At 37.8% G+C, this 15,203-nt stretch overlaps 1 protein-coding gene across 2 annotated transcripts in view; it reads left to right on the top strand.

The window, feature by feature from the left end:
* Positions 1-952: 952 nt before the first annotated feature.
* grm2a (glutamate receptor, metabotropic 2a) overlaps positions 953-15,203 on the top strand; it is a 54,851-nt gene continuing 40,600 nt past the window's right edge. For both annotated transcript variants that reach the window (XM_073852026.1, XM_073852027.1), the window contains exon 1: positions 953-1,603. The gene's annotated coding sequence lies outside the window, so the exon portion shown is untranslated. The remainder of the gene's footprint in view (positions 1,604-15,203) is intronic.

Raw genomic sequence — 15,203 nt, 5'->3', positions numbered from 1 at the left:
GCCGCCAATACAACCTAATGATGAGCATCGTGAAAACTCTCTGTTGCGGTTAATGAACCGGAAGTCTCATCCATAAGATTACTTCCATGTTAAAGAATAAGGTGGATAGTCACCACAGTAGCACTACCTGTTTGATATTGTTTAATTAGAGTTTGGCTGGGTTTTAAATTCAAAAGAGCCTGTCGTTTTTAATGGAACACAAGATGTAGATAGAATGGCAGCTTCAGTCACTATTCACTTTCATTGTATGAACAAAAGATGCCTTGAAAGTGAATAGTGACGGAGGCTGTCAGTCCCTAACATTTTTGCCTGACATCTCATTTCCTGTCCCACAGAAGAAAGAAATTTATAGGAGTTTGGCAAAAAAAAAAAAACATGATGGTGAGTAAATAACTGAATTTTCATTTTTGGGTCAACTTTCCATTGCTCTGCACAGTAGCCTATGTTTTTTGTATACCAATGTATTATTTACTAACTCTGTCACTTACAATGCAACGCGTTTAGGATCCTTTGAGGAATATGCCATCTGTAAGTAATCTTTTTTTAATTTTCAAGACGTTGGTGGCAGTGTACAACCAACAGAATTCACAAGCAAACTCTCTCGCAACTTATAAAACATTGATAATTCAAGATGGGATATGACTGGCTCAATGTGTAATGGGTCAAACCACAATCTATGTTCAGTTTGAGAAAATCCTCACGGGAACTCGTGCCCTGGCACGCGCTTTCCACTTGTGTCATGTTGAAACTTGTCTATCGACCTGAAATGGGACATTGATCTCATGATGTGTGATTCTGACAAGCCAACCTTAATATATCGCCGTCGCAGACTGGTGCTTGGCCAATTAAACAAAATCTGACGTCTTTCGGCGTATTTACATATTCTGTCTCGCTGAGCAGTTAGAACAGAACGAGTCAAGTTGTTGTCAGCATAGCTGTCTCGACAGTTCACGATATGCGCGGTCGGTGATCGTTTCTGTTACTGGTTAGGCATGCCGTTGTAGAAGATGTTTCTGTGCCAGTGGTAATTGAAAACGCATGTAGCATACATGCCCACTTTCATGTGGTTTTTCAGTATTTCAGAAATCCTGTTGATATTTTGAGCTTACCATTTCAGGGTTAGACATCAAATCAGTGCAAATGTAATCCCATCAGAGTACGCACGCATGCACACACGCGCTCTTCAAGTCATCAATAGGCAGGCATTTATGCTTGAAAGGTTAAGCAGTGACACTTTAAATGCATTTCTTCAACGCTCTGTAATACTTAGAAAAGTTTGTGCAGCGTGTATTCGCGTTTTAGGTAATTCAGTCGAGGTCGCAAAAAATCTCAAGGAATCCAATGACGCGCACGACGCCTTTTCAGCACCACGGACAGCTCCACGCGCGCACGGCGTCTCCTAGGCGCGCACTCAATGTAAACTTCACCCTCTGAATGAAACCTGGATTCCACTGCTGGAATCCAGCCATATGTTTTTAATTCAAAATTAGAGTAATACGAAACTGTAAGCAAGGATACGAAGGCAATACACGGAGTTCTAACTGGATGTCTTGAAGTAGATCCGCCAGGAATCTGTCGATGAGAGGTGAACTGGACAGGTCAGGTAAGATGGTTATCGTCTGATTCTTTTCTGTTGTTATACATTTACCATATGTGAGATATGTTCTGGAGATCGGTTAGTATGACAAATGCAGACAGGAATAAACTTAGCCTTGTTAACAGTTGGTTAAAACTGCATTGCATTGGATGTTTGACCTGACGCGATCAATAATAAAAACAACAAAGAAATTCCCTCTTTAAAATAAAACCATTGCCTTTGCCTTTGTATTTGCACAAGTCTTGTTTGAGCCGTTTTCAAAAAGGTAACACAAGCCAGCATCAGATCAGATTAACAATCGCACAGGTAACATCACAGCACATATTGCTTTGAATAGCAAAACACTCCCGCTCCGCTCCGGGGTGTGTCTGGAAACGCATCTCTGGATGAATAGAAAGCGTGTTCCCAGTTCTCCAACTTTATTTATTTCTGTAAAATCGTGCCTTGTTGCGTGTATGTTCAACAGTTTCGCGAAGCGAACAACAGCGTTTTAACCAGCCTCAGAATAACATATCACAAGTTTGTTAACGGTTTACGTAACGAATCTTATTAAAACGACTTTAAACGCGCTTACTTTTTCATTTCAAAGCTTGTCGACTTTTCAAACCTGTTTGAAACTGCTTGAGTCGTATTATAAAGTCTTACAGATTTCTAACGTGTTGCTTTAGCAATTTGCATATGATTTAAGACACTCTTATCAATGGTATGCAATGAATCGTAAAGCGTGCAGCGCGATGTTACCTATTCAGTTGTTCGTGTCAGACACGCTGTAAACATTTGTATTAAATTTACGTGATATATAATTTGCCTAATATATTGCCTACATTTCACATAGGCTACATTTTATTCGTAAACATTATGTAATTTATCGTTTCGCAGTCTATGGGAACTTTTTCCTTGTCTTTTTTATTGTGGCAATAGCCTGTGTGTCCTATTCAAGTGAAATCTTTCTCTCTAATCACAATAATAACGGTGTTAGTTCATGCCCTGGGTTTGATTGCTACCTCTCTGAAATGTTTAGAATCATAGGCTATATATCAGCCAATGTGCAGGTTTGACCACCTCTGCTGTCTCCTGAAATGATATCATACGGGAGTTAATATCATTAACATTATCATCGATTAATTTTTCGCCCCTATTTGTGATTGAATTAAAATGAATGTAATAAATGCATTAAATATGTAAATACGCACATGCTAACGACCACTCTGTGTGTCTGGCTTTCGGCGTGCATGACAGACCAAATAGAGCTGTGCAGTGGCGGCTCCTGACAAATATCTCTGGGTGGGCAACTGTTCCGATTTTGGCAAAGATAACCGCTTTAATGGGTAAAATTATGATAAAATTCAGATAGCCAACTTTACAGCATTACATTGCATTGTTTGATTTGGTTTCCCTGTTCCTAGATGGCAACATCAGGCATGAATTGTACAAACTGTACAGTATTTTGAATAGCTATATTAAATTTATCGCAATGGTCTCAAATACACTGAAACACTTCCACCATGGCCATCAAGAGACACATTGTCATCAACTAGTTTGCCCTCTAAGAGTAAAAAAAAAAAAAAAGCCATACTGCTTTACAATTAAAGACTTTTTATTTCTCATATTAAAACTGTAATTAATCAAATCTTTCCAGAACATATTCAGTATAAATTTGGCTGCCAATATGCAATCAATACAACTATTTAAAATTCAACATTTGGAGAATACAACATATAACATACAAGGCCGTAACCAGGGTTTGAAAATTAATGAGGTGTTAAGAATTGTGCTATAATAACACCCACAAATGCACTACATATAGCCTAAACTTCAAAATAGACAGACATGTAGATGATTGCGAAAGATTTTTTATTCAGTATAATGTTTTACATGGAAAGTTCATTTTTTTTAGCTGAGGGAATTTTTATTTTATAACAAGTTACAAAAATAACGTTAGAATAATGACACTGACATAAAACTAACGTTCAACTTTCCACTTTATAAATGTCCCAAAGTGTCACTATTGGACAAAAGTTTCACTAAATTGGACAAACGAGTCAAAAAACACGTGGATCTGGCAACAAACGGAGGCTGCTGCAGCCGCGCTCTCACTCAACGCGTTCTCAAGCCCCGTTCACTGCGCTAGCTTCTCGCAGCAAACACTCATGTGATATGAGGTGGTTTAAACGGCTAAATAATCATTCGAAGAGCTTGACATTTTATTTTTGAATATAAAAAATGACCGAGGTCCGGACCTCGGTGACCTCATAGCTGGCTACGGCCGTGATAACATAAACAATTCACCATTTAATAACACACATCACTTGTATTGAAATTTTGCTCGCTTCTCTTTTATGCAGGCAAAGTGATCAATTACCCTCTCATTAAAATCAGGCATGTTCCTGACAAGTTCCCTTCCCTCTCCATTGAAAGCATGGCCAATGCATTCAGACGTCTCGCTACACGCGTGCGTGCCGTACATCTTCGAGCACGCATCAGTGCGTATTACGAAATCACGTTGGGGCGAGCCCTCCCGGTGCCCATTGAAATGCATTGTAGGGTTCAAAATTTGAAAAAAAAAATCTCACAATATAACTCTATGAGACCGGCTGGGGCGATTTTCAATCTGACTGAGATCGCCCCAAGGGGGCGGGGTTTTAGGTTGGAAAGTGACATTCAGGCTGTTGATTGTACAGTAATATGCAGACTAGGACTAGCAAAATAAGAGTCTTTTTCTCCTCTCTTTTTTCGTGTGGCTCAAGGAGGGCGATGCACTATCGCCCACCATGGGCCAGCCGCCCCTGGAGCTGTGGTTTAAAAATAATAGAAACCCAAACAAACGCTAGGCTGGTTTGTTTTAAATTATTCAGGTTCGCGCCGGACATGCTCTTATCTTCTGTAAAGACGTTTGCGAGAGTCCAGAATCACGCCACTCACGCAAGTCTCTGCTCAGCAGAGTTGGAAAACGAGAACCGAAACGGTTCCCTGAACTGAATGGTTTTTATAACGTTTGGTTCAGTTCGTTTCACCAACGTGCATTCTATTGCCATGCGGATGGAACAACGCGAAAACAAGGCGACCAGTGTATTCCGATTCGAACGAATGACTCTTTTGAGTCGGTTCTATTTAGTGAATCAAAACACTTATGAATCAGTCAAATGCCTTCGTATATTTTTGTAATAATCACTACCAGTCAAGTTTTTGAACAGTAAGATTTTTCATGTTTTTTTTTTTTTTAAATAAGTCTCTTCTGCTCACCAAGCCTGCATTTATTTGATCCAAAATACAGCAAAAACTGTATAATTTTGAAATAGATTTACTAGTTAAAATAACAGTTTTCTATTTAAAATGTAATTTATTCCTGGACTAAAAAAAATTCAGCAACTTTTTCAGCATAATTACTGCAGTCTTTAGTGTCACATGATCCTTCAGAAATGATTCTAATATGCTGATTTGCTATTCAAGAAACGTTTATTATTATCAATAATTAAAAACAGTTGAGTACTTTTTTTTTCAGGAGTCTTTGATGAATAAAAAAGATCCGAAGATCAGCATTTATCTGAAATAAATAGCTTTTGTAACATTATACACTGTACTATTCAAAAGCTTGGGGTCAGTATAATTTTCATAATGCTTTAAATCGATCAAACGTGATTATAAAGACATTATGTTATGAAAGATTTCTATATTTCAGATAAATGCTGTTCTTTTGAACTTTCTATTCATCAAAAAAAAAATCTACTCAGCTGTTTTTAACATAATAATAATAACAACAACAATAAATGTTTCTGAGCAGTACATCAGAATATTAGAATAATTTCTGAAATATCATGTGACTGGAGTAATAATACTAAAAATTCAGTGTTAAAATCACAGGAATAAATGACATTTGAAAATATATTCAAATAGAAAACTATATAAAAATTATAAAAATATTTCAGAATTGTACTGTTTTTGCAGTACTTTGGATCAAAAAAAAATGCAGGCTTGGTAAGCAAAATCTTCCTGTAAAACTTTTGACCGGTAGTGTATATATGAATGATTCGCTTTTATTATCATTATTATTATTTACTTATTAGGACAAAATTGCATTTATTTAGCATCAATTATAAGACTTTCAGTTATATTACATTTTTGTAATTGTTGAAATCTGAAATGGAGCAAAAGAGAAATAGAGTCAAATAGTGAGAGGGAGAGAGATAAATAAAAGCCAGTCCTTCAGGTCTCAGTGATCCAGCAAAGAGAAGACGCCTCTGTGAGCACGGCGAAGCTGCATTATCACTCCCATGGCATGTAAAATTGCCTTCTTAGTCCTTATCTGCGAGTAACACAGCCGCATTGAAAACTGCATCAGCAATAAAACTCAGAATTGCTAACACAGAGTTCAGCTAATGGCTTTTTACTCTGGACAACAAGCATTTTGGTGAAGAATTTACGGCGTGGCATAAGTCACAGATGCTGACAAGTGTCTTTGGCGGGAAACAGATTAACCTCTTGTGAGATTAATCTGCTGAGGGAGTGACTGATAGGTTACAGCAACAAAAATAGTAAAAGTAATGGATGTGTAAAGCAGGGTGTCACAGTGGCTTAATGAGAGTATTGTCACCTCACAGCAAGATAGTCTCTGATTTGAGCCCTTTCTGGGAAGTTCTCTTTCTCATCATCATGTCGTTTCAAACGTCTATGGCTTTCTTTCTCAATTCTAGATGTTTTGAGAAATATCTTAGTGTTTTGGAATGACATTAGAGTGAATAAACAATGACAGAGTTCATTTCACAAGACGACAATGGGCATGACAGTTGAGCGAGTGTTTTCATTAAACAGATGTCTGTTTTATCACGTCTTTGTCCAAGATAATCACAGATCGTTTTATTAATCTACCACATGATTAACAGATTAAATGACTGTTGATTAAATGAGGCAGCTTAATTCAGTCTTATCGCTTAATAGCATAATAAAGTTTGGCTTTATTAGCTATCTTTATGGACAAGGTAAGAACTGAATGATGAATATAACCCTATTCTTCTTCACAGTATGGTTAACAATGCATTCTCATGAAATTGAGCTTATTCCAAATAGCAAAGATCATTGATTTAACGTTAATTCAATGTTGAATCTTTGCTAAGTGCATTATAGCAGCGTTTTAATATCACCTATCTGTCGTGTGAATAATAAATGTCTTAATTTTCACTCTGGCAGTCTGAGGTAATACTAAGATCCTCCGAAATGCACTACGCACATTCAGTAGCAGATGGTGTGTGTTTCTTGTCAAGCATCTGGTAAAAGACTTACAGAGAAATTCCGCGACCACAGTGATCCCAGGAGAGACTCGCGCACAGAGACAGGAGGATCTGTGTCTTTTGTGCATCTGTGCAGTAGGGCACGTGTGTATATATTTGTGTACTTCTGAGAGACAGGGAAGAAAACTAAAACAAATGCAAATACTTAGAACTAAAGGCAGACATGTTGCGGCGTTTCATCACAGCGGGTCTGTGTACTTTTTCCAGCAGGGAGAAAAGACCATATGTGTGTTTGCTCACACTCTTGAGAGCATGTGTCAGATAAATACATAATGTGATGTATTAGGGTTGCATTAAAGTGTTTAAAGGCAAAAGGGAAACCCTGTATGCAGCAGCTCATGGGTCTCCAGTGACCACAACATGAATAATGTACAGGTTTAGAGAAGGAGGGGAGAGACCGTATAGAATGCAGAGAAGGAGCTTTCCTTATGTCCTTGTGTTTGTGAAAGACAGTAATTAGAGTGGGAGATGAAGAAAGAAGCATATATACAGTATATTTTGAAATTAACTATGGAAAAGATGAGTTCTTTTCTGCACTTGATTGTACAGTGTTTTTCAGTGTGGTTAATTTGATTGGCAGCGTTTTAATTGCCGTTTCCTTTTGTCTCCAAGCTGCACTGAGTAGATATCCTTTAAATGTTAGTCTCTTACTGTGATCTGATAATACGTACATCATGCGAAAAGGTCAGTAGGCTGATTCTCTTTAAATCTAATTTTTGCCTTCCAAAGCCTTAAAGGAAAACTGGTAAAGTGCTGTATGTTGTATAATTGTTATATCGTCAGTTATTATGAATCAAATCAAGTTGCACCGTGGCCCTTTTTATTCCTGCTGTAATATTTTGAGCTGAAAAAAGGTCTATTCGAAATATTTTAAAGGGGACATCGGATGCAAAATTCACAAGGGGTTTGCATATAAATGTTACTACAACAATACAAATCAGTCTTATTTATCAAGCGTTTTGATTTTCTGAGCAGTGATGTCGTATTGCTCAGGCCCTGCCCACGACTGCTTACAGACCGTATTAGCATATTTCTGCCCTCAACCAGTTGTATGTTGTCTGCCATTTTCTCCATGCTCGAGCAGCTGTGCCAACAGCAATGTCTCTTAAGCAGTGCATGTGTTTTGTAGTTTGATGTAAAAATGAACACAAAAGTCTATTTTCTCCTAACATTAGAGCAACTGAGGATGTAGTAGATTGGTTTGGTTTTTTTGTGGTAGTGCGCCACTGAATAGACAAAAATGGAAGAGAGGGGTGGGGTGAGCAGTAGCTCATTGGCATTTAAAGAGACATGCACTGAAGTGGCTCTCTGTGAATAGAGCTGTTTCTGACAAGGGAAAATGGGTGTTGGTTTACATGACCATTGAGGAATTTTCACCAAAGTATGTTACAGACATTTAATGAAAAAATCATGCCTGGGTATTAAGACTAAGACTTATTATATAAGTATAATATAGCTTAAATTATGTCTCTTACTGAAACCCATGAAAGATTTAGATTATTTTTAAAAATCCATATCGTTTTATACATATTTTGGACTATGGGGGCATCATTATTTTGATTACATCAAATGGTTGCACTCGATGAGCAACTGGCGCTACCTATTGCTATTTTACTGCAACACAACTTGGAAAATCAAATACTGATATGATGACACAATGTGCGCCTTTCAGTTGTAATTTTACATCAAAGGGTAACAAGAGAAGCAATGTGAGTCTTCACTGCTTACGAAGAGAAGGAAAGAATGGGAAGATGCCTTTAGATGAATAAAACTTCCAAAAGACTCATGTCTTTGTTCTCTCCACTTTAGCCCTGATGTACTCGGGCCCGGTTCAGGGCAACCGTGCCTAGTGTGAGTACACCCTTAGTAGACCACAGCTACTGAAAGAGCTTACAAATGGCAGAGACAAGAAATGCTAGATGCCATCCTGGTGTGGATTTCACTCAAAATCTGGGGAATTTAGTCTCCTTGTGGGAAAAATCGATGATGTGGCATTTGGTTTACATCTACGCGTATATCCATCGCCATCTCTTTTAGTAGCTGTGGTCATCGTATCAGTATTTGTATTTTATTTGAGTGGTGTTGTGGAAAAGATAGCAACAGGTAGTGCCAGTAGCTCACAGAGTGCACTCATTTGAGGTCAACAAAATAATGGTGCTCCCCATAGTCAAAAATATGTATAAAACGATGTGGGTTTTTTAAAATAACATAAATCTTTCATGGGTTTTCTACTACTTATTTCAGTAAGAGACATAATTTACATTATATTAGGCAATACAAATACCAGGGGTTCCCTATAAAATGTTCTAAAATTAGTTCTGCTCTCTATAAACCATTATCTCAGTCAAACAGACAAATATAACAGCAAAGTTCATCCAGAAGTGAAATTCCGTCATCATTTACTCCCTCTCATGTTGTTCCAAATCTGTATGACTTACTTTCTTCTGCAGAACACTGGCTGATAATTTGGCTGACAAAACATCTTTCTGGGAAAAAAAAATTGAAACTCCATAAAAAAGTTTAGAATGTTGTGCTGTGAAAATGACATAATCTAGGACCCTTATACATTGTGTGCCATTGTTAAACTGTAAGTCTATCCCTCACAGCCTCATTTTCATCAATATGCTGTCTAACCTGACTAAGGTCTATTATTATTACAAGTAGCCAACAGACATCCACATTGAGGCTTTTAGTTCCTGTGGACTTTGAAATAACTGAGATTAAATGAGTTGTTAACTCCATTTGATTCCTGGTTGACTCATTCAGGCCTTTTTGTGAACATAATAGTCTGTGAAAATAGGAGGAGACCATTACTCCATTATCTGCTGGTGTCACTTTTGGACAGTGTTATTTCAAATTTTGTAATATTGTTATTGTCAGTCGTGTTTTCCCTTCTTTTTGCTTCCTACAGACATGCCTTGAATGTGAGTAAATGCAAATATTAAATACTTGTACATGTCTTATTATTTATTTAGAAAATATAACAGAAGCAGTACTGTTGTACTGAATATGCAAATTTGAATACAACTCCTGTTTTTTCTTGGCCAATAAGATTAGTGGATTAGGAACTAACTGTTGTTTAATAAAAATGAACAACTTTATTTAGCACTTTTAAAATTGGATTATCGCCTAATCTGTGATGGGAACGTTAGATTGTTTCCTGGTCTGATTTCTAGAAAGTGCTCAGTGCATTTAGCCTTGTCTAACTGTCATTTTAGCCCCTTGGAGTGAGCTGTTGTACACACTTGATTGCAATTTCCCTTCAAATGGTAGTTGATGATGTGGCTGCTCAGAGGGCCCTGAGTAAGGTGTTCAAAACCTCATTTGGACAGCAGCCACCGACTCTTTGGACGGTTATCAAATAGCATGCTTGCTGGGTTGTGGCATTACTCACACTCACAGTTGTTTTCGAATTGGATTTGTGGTTTGGAGCTCCAAATTAAAAAGACATTTGTCAGCTTGTCGAAAAATGTACTGCAATCCAGCGATTAGCAGAAACTGAAGTTGTAATTCTGTCAGTTTATTGTTTTCAGCTTTATCACTGCCAGGATGGACTTGGCATGGCAGCGGCCCAAATGTAGCAGAGACCGAGAGAAGCTGTCATTTTCTTACGATTGTGTAATGTGCACTTATCGCATGGCTAACTGTGGCAATGGAATTTAAAATTGAATGTTCGGTGTTTGACGGCGGTGATTACAATTTAGCTGATGAGTGATGTGGACCACTTTATATAAAGCAACAGGTTGGTCACATAAGAACAGGTTATGGCCAAGAGGGATGGTTGGATTGGTATAAAAGCGTCTGGCAGCACATGTGCCCTGCTTCCCTGGAAATTTCCTTTTTGTCATCTTAAATGTGGCCTGAAATTCATTTACATAGTTTCTCCTCTCTAATCAGTGCAGAAGAGCCCTTGTTTGGAATTCCTCTCTTACCTTTTCCTCCCTCGGCCCTGCGGTTACATAAAGATGACCTCTCTCCTAGATGTGCTATTACCATATTCATGCTGCTCTTTTTGCCAGTACGAGATTGAAAATACTGAAATGGATTAACACTTTGTGAGGATCCTCCTCCTTAATGTTGGCCATTCCGTCCTCTCTCTTATTTGCGTTCTGTCTCTCCCTCCATGCTCTGCCAGCATCTCTCAGTTCCCCTGCGTCTTCACACTACGTGGCTGGAGCAGTCTTGAAGACTGGCAAAAGCAGCGCCATCAAATTGAAGAGGCCATCTGGTGAAGCGGAAGACACAAGCGATAGTGGAGAAGGAGTGGAGAGTACAGAGAGAGACGGGTGAAAATTTGACTGGATGTTCAGGCAAATTTATGGGTCTTTAATTGCCATGTATTTACATAATTTGAATAAATGTAAATGTAATATTCCACTTCAGCGCAGTTATACGGTGGTTACAGAGAATTGCCATAACTCTAGTGTAATTACGCAGACTTCTCTGTAAGTGGAGATAAATAAACTACACAGCTTAAAGACAACATGAAATCAAAATCTATCCAATTCACTTTCTTAAAGAGAAAGTTCACCCAAAAAGGACAATTCTGTCATTAATTACTTTCATGCTGTTTCAAACCCTTAAGACCTTTGTTCATCTTCAGAATACAAATTAAGATGTTTTTGATGAAATCTGAGAGCTCTTTGACTCTGCACACTCTTAAAAATAAGAGTGTTTAAGGTGCTTTAAAAGGTTCTTCACAGCGATGCCATAGAAGAACCATTTTTGGTTCCACAAAGAACCATTAGCCGCTTTTCCACTATCGGGCCGAACCGTTCTCAATGCGTAGCCGTTCTGTTCCGTGCCGATTCGGGCCAGTCGGCACGGATACGGTTTGATTTTCCACTGCGGTGCAGATAACGGAACTATTTGGAATGTAGATACAAATGCGTCGGTCGTTGCCTTGGTAATGCAAGAGTAGGCAGGCAGCCCCGCTTCTACTGTTATTGTCCTTTTGGACGCGATATGTATGTTTGAGTTTTTTTATTTGTTCCCGGCACTGTTTTGAACTTTTCTTAATGCCCTTCTCTGCAAGACACTGCGCTATAATTAAAAAAAACTTTTTCGTTTCTCTTTGCACCCTCCAGCTGTTGTTGAATTTTTCTTTCTGCCCAAATATCAATATTAGAGCAAATGTTTCATCCACAGACCAAAGTGTCTCAGCCATTTGTATTTATATTTACCGTATCTGCATACTGCGCACCCGCTTAGCCATAGAGAAACTGGTAGCCAGGCAACAGAGTGGCTTTTTTATAATGCCATTTTATAACGCCATGCAAACGCATTTTATCAGCCCGGTTCAGCACGGTTGTCTAACCGTGCCGAGAATTCCGGGCCGAGAACGGTTTGTAATCGTTCCGTGCCGTACCAGGCTCAGGTGGAAACACAACTGGAACTGTACCCGACCGTTCTAAGAACGGTTCGGCCCGATAGTGGAAAAGCGGCTATTCAGTCACAGGTTCTTTAAAGAACCATCTCTTTCTTACTTTTTTATAATCTGAAGAACCTTTTTTCGCCACAAAGAACCTTTTGTGAAACAGAAAGGTTCTTCAGATGTTAAAGGTTCTTTATGTTGTGTTCTTCTATGGCATCATGAAGTACCTTTTTTTAAGAGTGTAAAAAGCAACGCAACTACCACATTCAAGGACCAGAAAGGTAGTAAGGATATGGTTCAAATAGTCCATTTGACATCAGTGGTTTAACCACACTTTCTGTGTGCAAAGAAAACTAAATTTATGACTTTATAAAAGCAATTTCTTCTCTTCTGTGTCAGTCTTCGATGTGCATTCACAAGAGTACCATGACCTTATTACTTTTCTGGGCCTTAAATGTGTCAGTTGCATTGCTGTCTATGCAGGATCAGAAAGCTCTTGGATTTCATCAAAAATATCTTAATTTGGGTACCAAAGATGAACAAAGGTCTTGTGTGTTTGGAACAACATTAGGGTAAGTAATTAATGACAGAATTGTCATTTTTGGGTGAACTATCCCTTAAAACAAATAGTTTACCCAAAAATGACATTTTGTCATTACCCTCACATCTGCTTGCATTCTTCTCTGAAACAAGGGCTCCAAAAGTGTAAAAAAATCACCTAACAATATTATAAAAGTGGCCCATAGACTCTTGTCTTGTGCTCTATTCCAGGTGTTAGGAAGCCATTTGACATAATGACATTTAAGTACTGTAATTACTCAGAACTTTTCAAAGATCTTGCTTTGAAAATCTATTTTTATAGCTTTTGGTCACTACTCACTTTCATTATGGAAAAAACAGCCTGGACATTCTCCCTAACATCTCCTTTTGTGTTAAAACTGATAGGAAAGAAAGTCATACAGGTTTGAAAAACAATGAGGGTGAGTAAAGAATGACAGAATCTTTTTTTTGATGATCTATTCCTTTAATATTTTTTTCTATTACTATCAAAATATAAAAATTGCTTCTGAAATATCTCATTTCCGGCTGATGCCACCTATGATCTTTATTTTTCAAAATGTCCCCTCCAACCACCTGCCTTACAGAGACAACTTTTCACAAATCGGTTAATACCCTCTAGATAAAATCAAGTCCTACCCTACATGTTTTATTGTTGAATATCCTGAAATGTAGCATTACAGAGGCAAAATATATTTCACGTTGACTATAAATTCTGCAGTGCTATCAGGACTCTATATTTTGTGTTTTCCCTTGAAAGCTCCACTAACAATAAAACTGGAATGGAAAGTAAATTCAAACCTGATGATTTGAAGGGTTCAGAAAATGACTTTAATTGAATCTCTGACTGAATCTGACTTGTTTGCATTAATGCAGAAAAGCTTATATTGTTTAGATGTTGTGGTACTCATGAGAAAGTCCAGCGTCTTCAGCATTTTAATTGAACATTTCTCGTATCTGGTAAACAAAAGAGTAAAACACTGAGGAAATAGTTACATAGCATTAGATTTATGTTGTGGTACTGGTAAACAAATGTGTACATTATTGAGGAAATATTTACATAGCATTGTTATTATTCATATTACTTTCAGTATCCGTGGGTGAGATAAGTTGGTGACATAATGTGTATCATAGGAATGACCAGGCTATCAGACATAACGTTTTTTTTTTTGTCTTTTAGAATAAATAAGTTAGCCTTAAGGTTATAAGTTAGTGTGCTCCAAAACAATGATCAAATTCGCATTAAGAAGATATAAGCATTTAAAATTTACAGTCCCTTCTGCCAATATGGATTAATGATTTTGATGACATCACCCTGCACTTCAGCTTCTCATCAAACTTTCTGTCCAATCAAATGCTATCTTGAAAAGTCCCACCCACTACTCTATAAACAGACACAGAATCTGCGGCTGAAATCAGTCACTTGTTCACAGAATTAGTATTTTCTTTATGGTAAATGGTGTGTATTGAACTATATAGAGGTTAGGGAATGATCTCTTGGGGCGAATAAAGCCTGCTTCAACACATGGAATAATGCTGTGTGTTTTAAAGCACTTCAGTGAACATTTAAAGAAATAGATCACCCAAAAAAGAGATTCTGTCATCTTTTAGGCACCTTGTTGTCATATTTTGAAAAAAATGCCACAATGTTTGCATGTGCATATTCCACAACATTCCTCAAAATATCTTGTTTAGTGTTCAGAAGAAAGAAAAGTGATTGAAATTTCACTTTTGGGGGAACTGTCCCTTTAAGACTACTTTTAACCTCTTTCTAGCAACAACAGTGCTCACATACTTACTGTACGTTCTGACTCCACCCTTGTTTTCTTCTGCATGATTTTTGTTCAAGAATATGGGGCATTTTCAGCACTTTAACGTTATACTGCTATCCAATCCTATAGACTGACTTCAACAGAACCTCATTTTACTTTTACAATACTTCTCTCTACCTATATGGTGTCAGATATTACTTAAAAAGCTTATCATCCAATAAATAAATTCTGTTGTGGAGAATAGCGGTCTCAAATAATCTTTATGGTTCCGAGGGGATGCGAGTATTAATCCTTAAGAGATGCGGTTCAGGGGATGTATGTCGTAAAAAGATATAGCCAATTTACACCAGCTTTACAAGAATTCCCATAGGGACTCCACTCCCATCCTAGAAGACTAGATTGGCCCTTTCAGCCTCACTTCTTTCTCTCTCGCTCTCTCTCTCTCTTCCTTTCACTCTTGTCTGGCAAGTTTCCATGGAAACAAAGGGTAGGGAGAAGACCCTAATGAGTATGTGTGTGTCTCAGTGAGATGAACACATATATTGTTGAGATATTGTCACACACACACTTCAATTCCCTAACACTCCCTCTCCTGCTGGTCGGTTGGACTTCTGTTT

This window comes from Garra rufa, chromosome 12 (genome assembly GCF_049309525.1).
Source record: "Garra rufa chromosome 12, GarRuf1.0, whole genome shotgun sequence".
Taxonomy (NCBI): domain Eukaryota; kingdom Metazoa; phylum Chordata; class Actinopteri; order Cypriniformes; family Cyprinidae; genus Garra; species Garra rufa.
The sequence above is the reverse complement of the archived record's forward strand: the minus strand, read 5'-3'. Positions and strand labels throughout refer to the sequence as shown.